Genomic DNA, 15,847 nt, shown 5'->3' with positions numbered 1-15,847 from the left:
TCAGGATATATATTAGAGGCAGGTAATAGCCCAGTGATTCCTAGACCCTGCTGAGAAGAGAGGTGCTACGGCCATGGAGGCAAGCAAGCCCTCTGCCTCCAGGCCAGAATAGATTTCACCAGGACTATGGTGTCAGAGGTTTCTTCTTATTCCTAAAATGCCACGATACCAAGTACCTCCTTACCATATTCTCCCAGAAGGTACTGATTTTCCTCTGACTGCAAATCTTTATGTGAAGGCTGATCCTCTCATTCACTTATTTTCTTAATGTTTATTGAATGCCGACTGTATACAGGACACTAGGGATGCAGAGTTCAGCAAGACAGACTTGAGTTCCATCTCCATAAAGAGACAGGCAGCACCTGCGGGGACAGAGAATAAATGAGAGACAGAAAAAAAACAACAGAGACAGAGAGACAGAGTAGAGACACAGAAAATGTTATAGGGTAAAAGCAAGAGAGACCCACAGAGAGCAGTAGGGATGCAGGGAGACAGAGAAATTGACAGGGAGAGATATGGAGCAGAAGAGATAGAGAGAGAAAACAGATCAACTCACAGAGACAGGAAGTGACAGAATGAGACATAAACAGAGTAATTCACCACTGATAGTATCCATCCAATTCACAAAGTGTTTGGGCAATGGTTGAGCACGTGATCTAAATGGGACCAATCAGCAACTTTCCCTGGGATTAATCTACAGCTTCTGGGAAGGAGAGGTTGTAGGCCGACTTCTACAATAAGACACAATTTCTAAGGACTCCAATCAATGACAAATATCTCAAGAATTTTTTTTTCCCAAAGGGAAATAAAAACAATAAGAAAGCCACAGGAGACACGTATAAAGGCCACTGTAGGGAGACACACAGTACAGTCAAGATACTGGTTAGGCACTTTTAGGCAACATCTTTTATTTTTAATGTGCCTCATCTCTTTCTTCCACAGCTCCTCACTTTGAGACACACTCGCTTGCAAGAGTCAGGAGCACAACAGAGGTTGGAAGACTGGAACAATCTCCCAGGTAACCCAAGAATAAAAGCTCGTCAATCCCCACAGGGCATCCTGGAATTCTGTTCAGCTCACCTGCCAAAAGAAAGAGGTGCCTACACCAAGGTAGGGGTGGGTAGCAAACTTCCCTTCCCTTTTTATTCTCAGCCAGTGCTGTGGCTTCCTATGGCTTCCACGTACTATAACTCCCAAACGTGTACACCCAGCCACACTCTCCCTTGAGTTACAGACTCACCCAGCCAATTGCTACTTGATACTGCAACTTGCACGTATTTCAGGTATCTCAAGTTCAACGTGTCCAAAATTAAACTCCTAGTTTCCTCAATTTAAAAAAAAAAAATCTGTACATAAATAAGCCTTCTCTAAATTCCAAGGAGGGAATTTAGAGTTGGATTATTTTATAAGTCAGTGTCTTTCTGGCAATCTGCCATTACCCCTACTGGCTACCCAGGAGGAAAACATCAGTACCCAAAAGTCGAGAGAATCACTAAGGGTTTCTAGGAGACTCCCAGGAAATCTGGGAGATGGGAGTGCTTTCCCCACCCATCCATGGTGACACTTTTGCTCCCAGGACAGGGATGGATACAAGAACTCACTGTGTGATCTGCCTTCAAGTCTCATTCTTCAAAGGTAATCAGCCCCGAGAACTCTCTGGAGTATAAAGGACCAATTTCTGTTGCAACAATAAGAGGTTTTACCTAAAGGGCCAATTAAACCATGAGAGATCATTTGCGGATAGATTTTGGAGGAGGGATTTCTGTTGTTGTGTTTGTTTCTTTGCAAAGACGTCAATAATCACTAGAATTTAGTTCCATGAAAAGTAAAATAAGTATCAAAGAGCTTTTCTGGAAATTACTGTTCTGAGTTTAAGATTCAAAGATTTCTCTCTATGGCTTCAGGACCACTAGAAATTCTGCCCCACTCCAGAAGCCTTCTCCCCTCCCAGAGACTGTAAATCTCTGAAAAAGACTCTAATTGGTCTTTTGGGGTCAACATTCACCCCTTGGACCCATCATTGTTGCTAAATGATGGGGCTCTCTGATTGGCCAGTTATTTGCACACGATTGTAGTGACTGTTAATGGAGGAAGAAAGATAGGAAAGATCTCTGGATGGATTTTTTAAAAAACAGCTGCTGGTATCCACCCCTCTATTACCGGATTCCTTTGATGAACACCATAATGATGATGATGATGACAATTTAATGTTCATATCCCAAACACATGTCAACACTTTTCATCCATGATCTCATTTAGATATGACAACAATCCTATGATGTAGGGAACATTGACAGATGACAAAACCAAGGCTTAGAGAAAGTAAAACAGTTACCCAAAGTCACTCTGCTGGGAAGGAAATTTGTTTGAAAATTACTGCCTTAATAGATGCATTAGTTATCTATTGCTATATGGCAAATTACCCCAAAATTTAGCAGCTTCAGACAACAAACATTTGTTATTTCTTAATTTCTGTGGGTCAGGAATCCAGGCATGGCTGAGCTGGGTACCTCTGCCTCTAGGTCCCTCAGAGTCTATATAATCAAGCAGTCCACCAGGGTTGCAGCATGATCTGCAGGCTTGACTGCACGAAAATCTGTTTCTAGGCTCACTCATGGGGTAGTTGGCGGAACTCAGTTCCACATAAGCTGTTGGACCACGGGCCTCAGTTTATCACTGGTCATTCATCACAGGCCTTCCTTAGTTCCTCGTCATGGGGGCTTCTCCATTTAGCAGCTTACAACTTGCCACTGGGCTTAATCACAGCAGCAGACTAGAGAGAGAGTATGCAAGATGGAATCTACCATCTTTTTGGAACCTTTCTCTCCAAGGTGATATCCCATCACTTTTGCCTGATCCTATTGGCTAGAAGTAAGTCACTAGGTTGAGTCACATTTAAGGGAAGATGACTGCACAGGGAAGTGGGAAGTTTTAGTGCTATCATAGAGGCTGCCTACTGCAGTACTTTTCTTTGTGGATAAACAGACTGCATTCATATACAAACCATTTAGTATTGCGGAGGGGCCTTCTCCTTCAACTCTCCAAATTCATTCACTGGATTTGTTTTGCCCAAATCCTCACGGGATCACCTGATATGTTCATTTCTGAGCCTAACCACACTCCTCCTTGGCTGCATTTTTTTTTTCCTCTTCACGTCTGCACCACTCCTGAAACATTTGAACCTGAGAAGCATCATATACTGTGATGAGCTTGGGAGCAGCTAATCTCAACCCCTCATTTTGCAGATAAGAGCACTGAGGCACAGCTAAGGAAAGGAACCTTCCTGAAACCCCACAGGAAGCCAGAGGCAGGGCTGGGACTCTGAATCTCATCCGCTCCCAGTATGCAGCACATTCTAACACACCGGTATCCTTGCTGGGAAATCAATCCAAACCAGGCACTTGAACTCTAGGGAGATTGCCAACATTTCATCAACATACAAATGAGGGAAACATTTAGGCAGTGCTTCTCCCTTCGTCCCCATCCCTTTCTTCACAGGGAGCTGACTTCATTCCCTCCTGGGAGCAGGACGGACTCACTTGTTAACTGAGCAGTGAACAAGCCTTTTTGTATGAAAATCTAAGGAGCTCTTGCACTGTGTCTGATGTGGTTTCAAGGTACACAACGCCCTCTAGTCTTGAGTCAGGGTAATTCCAAGAGGAAAGATTCTGAAAACAATGGGGAATTATAAAATACACAAAATCCAACACTGGATGTAATTATTCACAACAAAGCTGCCCGACTTGGCACTCCAAGGGTTCCAGGACTCCCAAAATTCCATGTAAATCAGTCTATAATGTAAAATATTTTATGGAAAGGGTCTGTGGCTTTCATTGAATTTCTTTTTTTTTTTTTTTTTTTTTTTTTGAGACAGTCTCTCTCGGTAGCCCAGGCTGGAGTGCAGTGGCACAATCTTGGCTCACTGCAACCTCTGCCTCCCACGTTCAAGCCATTCTTATGCCACAGCCTCCCGAGTTGCTGAGATTACAGGCATGTGCCACCATACCCGGCTAATTTTTGTATTTTTAGTAGAGATGGGTTTTCATCATGTTAGCCAGGCTGCTCTCAAACTCTGGGCCTCCAGCAATCCTCCTGTCTCGGCCTCCCAAACTGCTGAGACTACAAACATGAACCACCAGGCCCTACCAGCTTTCACTGAATTTTAAAACAGTAACCATAGCTATGTCACTAAACAAAAAGGTTGAGACCTCTAATTTGGAGTCTCCAACTGTTTGGAACATGTTCACTGGTGTAAAAGAAATGTCCAAAGTGAGCGTCGGAGCACGTGCTTTTTAGATACAAAAGTACTTTGGGAGTTTAATATCATACATCTTCTCTGTTTGGCCCAGCTTTCAAAGTTTTTCATTCCTTCCTATGGACTGTCATTTGGAAGCCAATATTTGTATTTCAGCATTCAATTTAATTCAATAGGTGTTTGCTAAATGCCTGTTCCATTCTAAGTGCTGGGGGTTCAAAACTGAACCACCGTGGACACTAGTTAATTTTTGCCATTCAATGTGCATCTCCCATTCTTTTGGCAACACCATCCCAATTTCCTCCTGAAACCACTCACTTTTTATTCGTATTCCTGAGCCAAGGCCTCTGATCAGAATAAGCCCCCTCAGCACCGGAGATGGAGATGTGACCAGCCGTTCAGTGCATCCCATCTTCCCGCCCACAGAGATGGCTTCAGGGAAGCGTCAGTCAGAGCTATTAATAAATCTTGGAGCTGAGCTAGATCAACCCAGAAAGAGGGTCCTGCATGTACCTGCCACTGTAGTTAAACCTGAAAAGACAGAGAATAAATCTGCAGCAAAGACTGAGAAATGGAGCCAAAAGATGCAAAGACAGAATTGAGCCCTAGATGAAGCATATCTAAAACATTTAGATTAACACTTTAGACATTTTTTTCCCCCTAACAAAAGTGAGTCTCACTCTGTCGCCCAGGCTGGAGTGCAGTGGTGTGATCCCGGCTCACTGCAACCTCCGCCTCCTGGGTTCAAGCGATTCTCCTGCCTCAGCCTCCCAAGTAGCTGGGATTACAGGCACGCACCACCACACCCGGCTATTTTTTGTATTTTTAGTAGAGATGATGTTTCATCATGTTGGCCAGTCTGGTCTCGAACTCCTGACCTCAAGTGGTGTACCTGCCTCGACCTCCCAAAGTGGTGGGATTACAGGCGTGAGCCACCACACCCCAACAGCTTTATATCACTTTCAGCAGAAAAAATGTTAGTGGGTACTCTGCCCTTGAGGAACACATAGTCCAATAAGGTAATTTGTTTATAATTTGTAATAGTACACAACGAATGCCGTAAGTAAATGCAGACACACACATAAGTATGTATATTAAAATATGCGGTCGGGCGCAGTAGCTCACGCCTGTAATCCCAGCACTTTGGGAGGCCGTGGCGGGCGGATCACCTAAGGTCAGGAGTTTGAGACCAGCCTGGCCAACATGGCAAAACCCTATCTCTACTAAAAATACAAAAAGCAGCTGGGTGTGGTGGCACGTGCCTGTAATTCCAGCTACTCAGGAGGTTAAGGCAGGAGAATCGCTTCAACCCAGCAGGTGGAGGTTGCAGTGAGCCGAGATCTTGCCATTGCACTCCAGCCTGGGCAACAAGAGCAAAACTCCATCTTAAAAAAAAAAAGTATGTATTTATACATATATAAATATATAATTTATATATTTATACTTATAAATTATACAATGCATACAATTTATCTATAAATATGTATTTTACATAAACATATATATACAAAGTTCAGAAGAAAATGAAGGGAATATAAAACACCACCTGTAGGGAATTTGTATTCTGCCTTGACGGAATAAAAGGATTTGCATAGGAAACAATTAATCTAGAGGAAGGACGTTTGTAAGGAAAGAATAGTGGAGCCAGGACAGTGCTGGGTGTGTCTCAGCCTCTAAACAGGCTCTCACAGACGAGTCAAGAAGTCTCCTAGAAATTATGACTTTCCATATGTAACTGTCTCAGACCTCAGTTACATGGACCACAAAATAAGATCACATTTTCTTTTTACATTATTTTTTCTTGAGATATCAATCATGTGCCATACGATTTGCCCTTTCAAAATGTACAATTCAATGGTTTTTTGTGTTGTTGTTGTTGTTGTTGTTTTTTAAGACAGGGTCTCACTGTGTCATGCAGGCTGGAGTGCAGTGGTGCAATCTTGGTTCACTGCAACTTCTGCCTCCCGGACTCATGCGATCCTCCTGCCTCAGCCTCCCAAGTAGCTGGGACTGCAGGCATGTATCACCACGCCAAGCTAATTGTTGCATTTTTTTGTAGAGACAGGGTTGTCTCATGTTTCCCAGGCTGGTCTCAAACTCCTAAGCTCAAGCGATCTGCCCACCTCGACCCCCCAAAGTGCTGAGCCACTGTGCCCAGCAATTCAATCGTTTTCAGTATAGTCACAAAGTTAGGCAGCCACCATCGCTATCTAATTCCAGAACATTTTCACCATTCTAAGAAGAAGCCTGGTGCCCGTCATCATCACTCCCCCATTGCCCCTTTTTTCAACACTAATCTGCTTTCCTTTTTTTTTGAAGCAGAGTCTTACTCTGTCACCCAGGCTGGAGTGTAGTGTCACTATCACCATTCACCACAGCCTCAGCCTCCTGGGCTCAGGTGATTCTCCCACCTCAGCCTCCTGAGTAGGTGGGATTACAGGCATGTGCCACCATGCCTGGCTAATTTTCTATGTTTAGTAGAGACAAGATTTCTCCATGATGATCAGGCTGCTGTCGAACTCCCGACCTCAGGTGATCTGCCTGCCTTGGCCTCCCAAAGTGTTGGGATTACAGGCATGAGCCACTGCACCCGGCTTGTGATTGTTTTTTAACTGCGTGGTGGCAGGAGGTGCTCCTTTCAATTTTCACTTTGCAAACACTTATTCCTCGATTCCTCGATTTAACCCACCAACTCTACAACAGCTATCACTCACGGATTAACCAAAAATTGAATAAATAGGCTCACGGTGACTCATGCCTGTAATCCCAGCACTGTGGGAGACTGAGGTGGGCAGATCACTTGAGGCCAGTAGTTCGAGACCAGCCTGGCCAACACGGTGAAACCCCGTCTCTACTAAAAATATAAAAATTAGCCAGGCATGGTGGTAGGCACCTGTAATCCCAGCTACTCGGGAGGAATGAGCCAATATCGCACCACTGCACCCCAGCCTGGGCAACAGTGAGACTCCATCTCAAAAAACAACAACAAAAAAAAGGATAAATAATTCTCTCACTTGTTTGTATCAATCTTTCTTAAATACATATATAGCTCACACTTATGTCAAGATTTTAGAAGTGTTCTGGGTCTTTATTTAGGAGTTTGGTGATGTTTTTGTGGCCAGAAATATGCTGCAGTAATTTAACTCTTGTTTCTATCAATTACCCTACGGTAAAATTGGTTTCTTCTTACGTCATTTCAGTTGAGGTTGCTGTTTACAAGGACCTATCAGTGACATTAAGTGAGGAGTTACCGTTCAGTAACAGATAACAGAAACAGACTTTGGTCTCCGGAAGTGGGAGGTTGCCATAACAAAACCTAAACTGCAGTAATGGCTTTGAGACATTGAAATGTACACATTTCAAAGGCTTTGAGAAATCTGTTAGCCGAGGCTTGATGGCCCTGGAGGAGGCTGTTGGTGAGGGCTTGGTAAAGTCAGAAAAATGTCATGATCCTTGTTATGTAATTCTGAAAGGTTTAGCACCACTGTCACCTGTGCTGAAGTGGAAAACAGAAAATGTACAGAATTAACTGATTAATTTGGATGAATTAGATTACAATTCCAGACAGAATGTTGATACTAGTTTCTTTTCTTTTAGCAGATAAGGATAGAGGACAGGCATGGAGGCTAACATCTGTAATCTCAGAACTTTGGTAGTCCAAGGTAGGCAGATCATTTGAGGTCAGGAGTTCAAGACCAGCCTGGCCAACGTGGTGAAACCCTGTCTCTACTAAAAATACAAAAAAGTTAGCCAGGCGTGGTGGCATGCACCTGTAATCCCAGCTACTTAGGAGTCTGAGGCAGGAGAATCACTCAAACCCAGGAGGCGGAGGTTGCAGTGAGCTGAGATCGTGCTGCTGCACTCCAGCCTGGGAAACAGTGAGACCCTGTCTCAATCAGTCAATCAACTGATAAAAGATAAGTATGGAGAAACACGACGTGAAAAAGGAACCGTTTGATTTTCAACCAAATTTAAAGAAAGTGTGAAGGATCCTGGACTGATGGGTTTGAAAATAAAGTTGTTTCTCATTTCTAGTCTCTCCACATGAGAAACAAAATTTTTTTCTTAAATTAAGAAATGACCTTAGAACAAAAATCAAATCCAGAGTAAAATTATGAGATCCTTTCTTCAGGCTTTAGAAAAATTTAAGGTGATGCCTCATAGACCCTTTCAGGAAACAAAAGGTCCTCTAAGGATCTTACAGGCATGCCTCTCAGACATTCTTCACTGAACTTCATTAAACTCACAACAATAAGGGCAACGTTTCACAGCAGCTTTCCAGGGAGCCCAAGGTAGAGAATCGCTTTTATCAACAAGATTTGTGGGTATTGATTTTAGCTAATTGAGTGAACCCAAATAAGATTCACTAAAAACCCTCAAAGTTTTTAAGAAAATTATGTTGGCAAAAACATCACCAGCTTCGTAGTTGATGCTGGTGATGTTCTGCTAGCCTATTTTTCTGGACAGAGCTCATACAAAGCAAAAGGGAGGCTTCAGCCACTCCCTCCAAAAGGTACTATGGATAGGAATCAGGCTGCAAAAAAAAACTATTCGGCTGCAAACACCAGCTGTTTTATAGAGAAGGAAGGATAATTCAGAAGGTGAACCAGGATTCCATTGCATAGAGAATTATTCCCAGGAAATAGAGCTAAATAGTAATTAAAGACCTAGCAACATATACTCAGCTGTATTTCAAAATGTCTATTGACCAATGAATGCTGTGTGACTGCTATTTTCCCACGTTTTGAATGCGACTGTCTATAATGATCTATGCCTGTCTCACCATGGTGCATTAGTGAGACACTCAGGAAGCTTCATTCACACCTGAACTTTTCTTAGATAACAAGATACTGGATCTCAAGCCCAAGATTGATAGCATAAAATGATACAGCATCAAGGTGCTTTAGAGGAGGGGTTGAGTGTATTTTGCAAGTGGAAGGGCTGTGAATGATCATGACCAGAAGGCAGACTATGATTGTATTTCCAAAATGCATCATCGGCAACGATGCTTCTGGCCCCACGTGCTACTACAGAACTTTATTAATCTCCCATCAAGAGATGGAGTCTATGCCCCTTTCCTTGAATTGAGGCCTTTGGGGCCATCACAATAAATAGAATGTGACAGAGTGAGCCTACATGACTTCTGAAGCTCGGTCATAAAAGGCGATACAGCCTTGCACCCCTCCCTCCACCCACACTTCTTTGGAGCCCTGAGCTGCTCTATAAGAAGAGCCACCATGCTGAAGAGTCCACAGGGAGATACACAAAGAGAAAGAAAGTGATTCCCAAGGAGCCCGCATCAGTCAGGAATCTCCAGAGGGGCAGAACTAATATGATATATGTATATATGATAGGGAATTTATTAGGGAGAAGTGACTCACGCAATCATAAGGCAAAGTCCCATGATAGGCTATCTGCAAGCTGGGGAAGAAAGAAGCCAGTAGTGCTCAATCCAAGTCAAAAAGCCTCAAAACCAGGGAAGCCGACAGTGCAGCCTTCAGTCTGTGGCTGAAGACTGTTGTTTAAGTGGTTGTTTAGAAGTGTGTAGCACCTCCCCTGCCCCCTTCCCCCTGCTCCAGACTTGTTAAGACGTTCCTGCTTCCCCTTCACCATTCACTATGATCGTAAGTTTCCTGAGGCTTCCGCAGCTATGCTTCCTGTACAGTCTGTGGGACCATGAGCCAATTAAATCTCTTTTCTTTATAAATTGCCCAGTATCAGGTATTTCTTTAGAGCAATGCAAGAACAGACTAATATAGCAATGAGCTACCTCTGGACAATCTGGGAAGACTTGGTAAAGCCGAAGAAATTTGAGCCTGATCTTGGCGAATGTTTTCCAGGTGAAAGAAGGGGAAAATACATTAAGGACAGAAATGATACCACATGATTAAAGCACACATAAAACAGAAAGATTTTTTCTCTGCAATTTAGATATTTTAGGACAGACGCATGCAGACACACACACACACACACACACAGACACGGGCTTCAAAAAGTTCATGTAGAAGTGGAATTAAAAGATAAAAATGGGCCGGGCACGTTGGCTCACATCTGTAATCCCATGGGAGGCCAAGGGAAGAGGATTGCTTGAGGCCAGGGGTTCAAGACCAGCCTGGCCAACACGGCGAAACCCTATCTCTACAAAAAATACAAAAATTAGCCAGGCATGGAGGCAGGCACCTGTAATCCCAGCTACTTGGGAGACTGAGGCAGGAGAATCGCTTGAACCCAAGAGGCGGAGGTTGTAGTGAGCCGAGATCATGCTGCTGCACTCCAGCCTGGGTGACAGAGTGAGACTCTGTCTCAAAAACAAAAAAAAAGATAAAATTGAAAATATAAACTTTATTTTTCAACATAATTTCCATCAAGTTCAGGACACTTTTGTAAGCAATGATACCAGCCATTAGTCCATCCCTAAAGAACTGAGAGTCCCAGGAATTCAACCATCTCAATGTAGTCTTTTTTATACTACTAACTGGAAAAAAATGAGTGCCCTTTAAAGATTTTTTAAGATTAGGAAATAAAAAAAAGTCTGAAGTAGCCAAATCAGGGCTGTAAGGGAGATGTCTAATGATTTCCCATCGAAACACTTGCAAAACTGCCTTTGATGAGAAGAACGAGCAGCAGCATGTCATGATAGAGAAGAAATTTCTGGTGAAGCTTTCTCAGGTGATTTTCTGCTAAAGCTTTGGCTAATTTTCTCAAAACACTCTCATACTAAACAGATATTATCATTCATTGACCGTCCAAAGGGTCAACAAGCAAAATCTCTTAAGCATCTCAAAAAAATATTGCCTTAACCTTTGCTCTTGACCAGTCCATTTTTACTTTTACTGGACCACTTCTACCTCTTGATAGCCATTGCTTTGGTTGTGTTTTGTCTTCAAGATTGTACTGATAAGGTCATGTTTCATGTCCTGTTACAGTTCTTTGAGAAATGCTTTAGGATCTTGATCCGTTTGTTTAAAATTTTCATTGAAAGCTCTTCTCTTATCTGCAACTAATCTGGGCACAACAGTTTTGGCACCCATCAAGTAGAAAGTTTGCTCAATTTTTTTTTTTTGAGGTGAAGTCTCACTCTGTTGCCAGGATGGAGTGCAGTGGCGCAACCCCTGCCTCCCTAGTTCAGGAGATTCTCCTGCCTCAGGCTTCCGAGTAGCTGAAACTACAGGCTCACACCACCACACCCAGCTGATTTTTCTATTTTTAGTAGAGACGGGGTTTCACCATATTGGCCAGGATGGTCTTGATCTCTTGACCTGGTGATCTTCCCACCTCGGCCTCCCAAAATGCTGGGATTAGAGGCGTGAGCCACTGTGCCCGGCCCCCAATTTTAATTTTTAATTTTTTTTTTTTGAGATGGAGTCTTGCTCTATTGCCCAGGCTGGAGTGCAGTGGCACAATCTCGGCTCACTGCAAGCTCCAACTCCCAAGTTCATGCCATTCTTCTGCCTCAGCCTCCCGAGTAGCTGGGACAATTTTAATTTTTGAGTCAGAATTGTGTACGCTGAACCAATTGAGATGCCTATGGTGTTGGCTATTGTTTCTGTGGTTAATGATTGATTCTTTTCAATTAGGGCATGAATAGGATTAATTTTTTCCTCGCAAATTGATGTGGATGGTCTGCCACTGTGGGCTTAATCTTCAACATCATCTCGTATCTTCTTATAACCAGTTATCGATTTGTAAACTGCTGATTTCCTTGGGGCATTGTCCCCATAAACTTTTCATGAAGCATCAATGATCTTACCATTCTTCCACTCAAGTCTCACCATAAATTTGATGTTTGTTCTTGCTTCGATTTTAGCAGAATTTATGTTGCTCAGAGAGGGGCTCTTTTCAAATGAATGTCTTGTCCTTCTGAGTGTCTAAAACTAGATTGAGTTTAGACATACTGTAACAAGTGAAAACAAGTTTATTTTGGTGGGAAAAAAAAAAAACAGAAATCCAAGCATAGTTTTTTCACTATGCATGGAAAATACACATTTCCATGAACTTTCTGAAGACCCCTCATGATTAATTGGCTGAAACACAGAGTGTATCACCACAAATGGCAGGAAGCAAAGCTACAAAGGTCAGGTGGGTGCTAAGACCTATCCTACCATATAGTTATAGTCATTAGGGTCCTGGTCAGACATAAATCAAGGCAGAGACCATTCAACTGTCATAATCTTAGAAGATTTTATTGGCTGCCTATTACCTTCCCATAAATGTGAATCACAGACCAAACATAATTGTGAGATTATGCAATAACTTCCTCAATCCACTCCCCTCCAATCACAATGATAACCTTAAAGAGAAACACAACTTGCTTCTTTGAACTTCACCTTTGTCCTGAGAGATGTGAAATTCCCAAACTGACCATGGCTTTAAACAACTAAATGTGTATTTTTAACACTGGAAACATGCATGCTTCACCTTTTTCCATGGAAAGCTTAGTAAACAGAGGTGCTGTAAGCGGCTCCACTGCCTGAAGGCACATTTGTTTAATCAAGGTACTATTAGCAGAGAACAAAGGAGAGCCATTATGCAAACAACAAACAATTCAAAGCGATCCAGACTCAGATCTCCCTCCAAGACTGGCAGTGGAATGGCAGATGTAATGTCCTTATAATCTGGTCTCTGTATGAGCATTCATGAAATGCCATAGAAATCAAATATTAAAACACCTACAATTTTAAGAGACAAGATAGGTGATGGAAGCCACCAAGAAGCAAGGAGATCTCTAGAGAAGTGGCAAGAAAAGAGAGAGCCGTTCAGAAGCCATGCAGGCCTGTTAAGGAGCTAAGTAGTTGGAATGTCTGGGTGACTCCCTAAATAATCACTGAAACACTTTAAATTTGTACATAAATAAAACTAAACCACAGTAGTCAACATAGGAAAGCCAACTATTGTGTTTTGTTTTTTCTGTTAAACACCTTGAAGACATCATTTCATTCATGTATTCTACAAACATTGGTTAAGCATCAACTATATGCCAGGCACCCTTTCACGTATTGAAGATATAGAAGTGAATACCCCAGGCAAGACCTCTGTCCTTATGGAAATTATGTGATAGAAGGAGATGGTAAACCCACAAACAGATGGATCTGTTAATGAGGACAACAATGAAGAAAATAAAATTGGGTAACTAGAGAAGGAAATTGACTAAAACAGGAGAAGGGGTCAACTTTAGCCTGGTCAGGCAAGAGGTGACATTTAAACCAAAGAGGAGACATTTGACCTGACACCAGACGATAATAAGAAGCTAATCTTACAAAGATCTAGGGGATATGGATTCTATGCAGGAGCAACACCCTGAGGTTGGAAGGAGCCTCAAAGCTTTAAAGAACAGAAAGAAGGTCAATGCAGCTGGAAGATCATGGTGAAGAAGAGTCGGGAAATATGGTTGGAGAGAAGGGCAGGGGCCAGATGATGAAGGGCCTGGCAGGCCAAGGTAAAGAGCTTGGATATTATTTAAATGCAATGGGGACTGAGTGCAGTTGCTCATGCCTCTAGTCCCAGCACTTTGGGAGGCCAAGGCAGGAAGATCGCTTGAGACCGGGAGTTCAAGACCAGCCTGGGCAACATAGTGAGACCCTCTCTGTTAAAAAAAAACAATGTTCTTTACTTAGCCAAGCATGATGGTGCATGCCTGTGGTCCCAGATACTCAGGAGGCTTAAATGGGAGGATCTCTTGAGCCCAGAAGTTCAAGGCTGCAGAGACCTGTGATTGTACCCCTGCATTCCAGACTGGGTGGCAGAGCGAGACCCTGTCAATCAATCAATCAATCAACTGATGTGATGGGAAGTCATTGGAAGTTTTTGAGAAGAAAGATGGGATCTGATTTACATTACTAATCATTGCTATAAATACTGTATGGGCAATAGACTGATAATAAGGTGCAAAGGAGGAAGCACAGAAGCCATGGTAGTTGCCCCAGCAAAAGATAATAGAAGCTTGGACTTGAGTAGCCACAGTGGAAATTATTTCACTTACTCTTGACAATGACCCATAGAGTAAGTACCAGCCTGCTCATTTCACAGGTGAAAAAACTGAGGATGGGCATGGATTACATATTAATAACATGATGAGTCACACAACTAGTGAGTAGCAGAGCCAAGATTCACTCAGGTCTGCAAGAACCAAAGCCCCACACATCCTCTCTCATACCTCTCTGCCACCAAGTGGAGTTGAGAGCTGTTAGGAGGGTCACCAGAGTTCAGAGGCATGGATTCCCAGACCCTCAAACCCAAGACCAGCAGCACTCTCCCTGAGGAAGTAAGGAATAGTATTTGGCAATAGAAAGGTGGATCCATGTAACGCATGTCACAGAACACAGTGAACCTCAAAGATGCCTCGCTGGGGATCAGCCTTTCTCAAAAAAAGACATACTCCATGATCCCATTTACATTAAATTCTAAAAGAGGCAAAATTAATACATGGTGAAAGAAACCAGGACAGTGGTTAACTGGGGGAAGTGGAAGTTTTATACTTTAAGTATGATAATAATCAGTTTTGTCACATCACCACAAGGAAGCTTTACTGAGTATCAATGCATAAACATACTTAAAAAACAAAAAGCCCAGATCAGCGATGCAAGCATTGTTATATAAGGAAATTCTGAATGCTGAACACTGCCAGCCCCATGAACTGGAGATTCTCAGAAAACTGCCATCTAAGACGTTTGCCGGTTCTAGGTCACCCTTGTAAGTGTGGAGCATTTGCGAACTGTCAGTCTTAAAAACCAGCAAGCGGGAGATGACATGTAGAAATGGCACCTTAGAAGGGAAAGTAACAGAAGGAAGAACAGGTCATCAGCCTTGGACCTCTGGTGGGTGTAGGAGAGAATGTATTTGGTGTCTGCCAAATTTTTGCATCCTTCACTGACACTTTGGTCCATGTCACTTTTGTCCATGGCTGGAAGATGCAGCCTCTAGCTGCATCCATTTGCTGCAAAGGGCATGATTTTTGTTCTTTTAGATCTTTCTGGCAAAGAAACCCTTTGCTGTGTTACTGGTGGGATGAAGGTGAAGGCAGACCCAGATGAATCCTCGCCATATGCTGCCATGCTGGCTAGGATGTGGCCGAGAGGTGCAAGGAGCTGGACATCACTGCCCTACACATCAAACTCTGGGCACAGGAGGAAATAGGAAGAAGACCCCTGGACCTGGGGCCCAGATATTCCTCAGAGCCCCTTGCCTGCTCAGGTATGAAGATCTGGCAGATTGAAGACGTCGCTCCATTCCCCTCTGACAGCACTCCCAGGAAGGGGGGTCACCGTGGTTGCGGTCTGTGAACAGGGCTCCTCAAAATGTTTTCTGTTAATTAATTGCTTTCCTGTAAGAAAATAAAAAGCCAACCAATATGCCCTGAGAACTAACTGTATGCCAGAGCCTCTTCTAAAAGCTTGACATGTTGAATCCACCAACAACCCTAAGAAACTGGTTCCAGGATTATTCCCACTTTAGAAATGAGAACACTACAGCACTGAAGGACTGAGATCCTCTGATTGCTTGTTTATATCCCCAGTGAGACTGGAAGCTCCTTAAGTGAGGTTCCACGTCCTGTGGCTTCATGGATCCTCAGGTGCCATGATAATGCCAGCCACA

General features: G+C 43.0%; 1 pseudogene; it reads left to right on the top strand.

Moving 5' to 3' along the window:
- Positions 1-15,009: 15,009 nt before the first annotated feature.
- LOC115831249 lies at positions 15,010-15,534 on the top strand (annotated as a pseudogene).
- The last annotated feature ends 313 nt before the right edge of the window (positions 15,535-15,847 follow it).

Source organism: Nomascus leucogenys, chromosome 18 (genome assembly GCF_006542625.1).
Source record: "Nomascus leucogenys isolate Asia chromosome 18, Asia_NLE_v1, whole genome shotgun sequence".
NCBI classification, from domain to species: domain Eukaryota; kingdom Metazoa; phylum Chordata; class Mammalia; order Primates; family Hylobatidae; genus Nomascus; species Nomascus leucogenys.
Note: the sequence above shows the minus strand (reverse complement) of the source record. Positions and strands in the feature narration are given on the sequence as shown.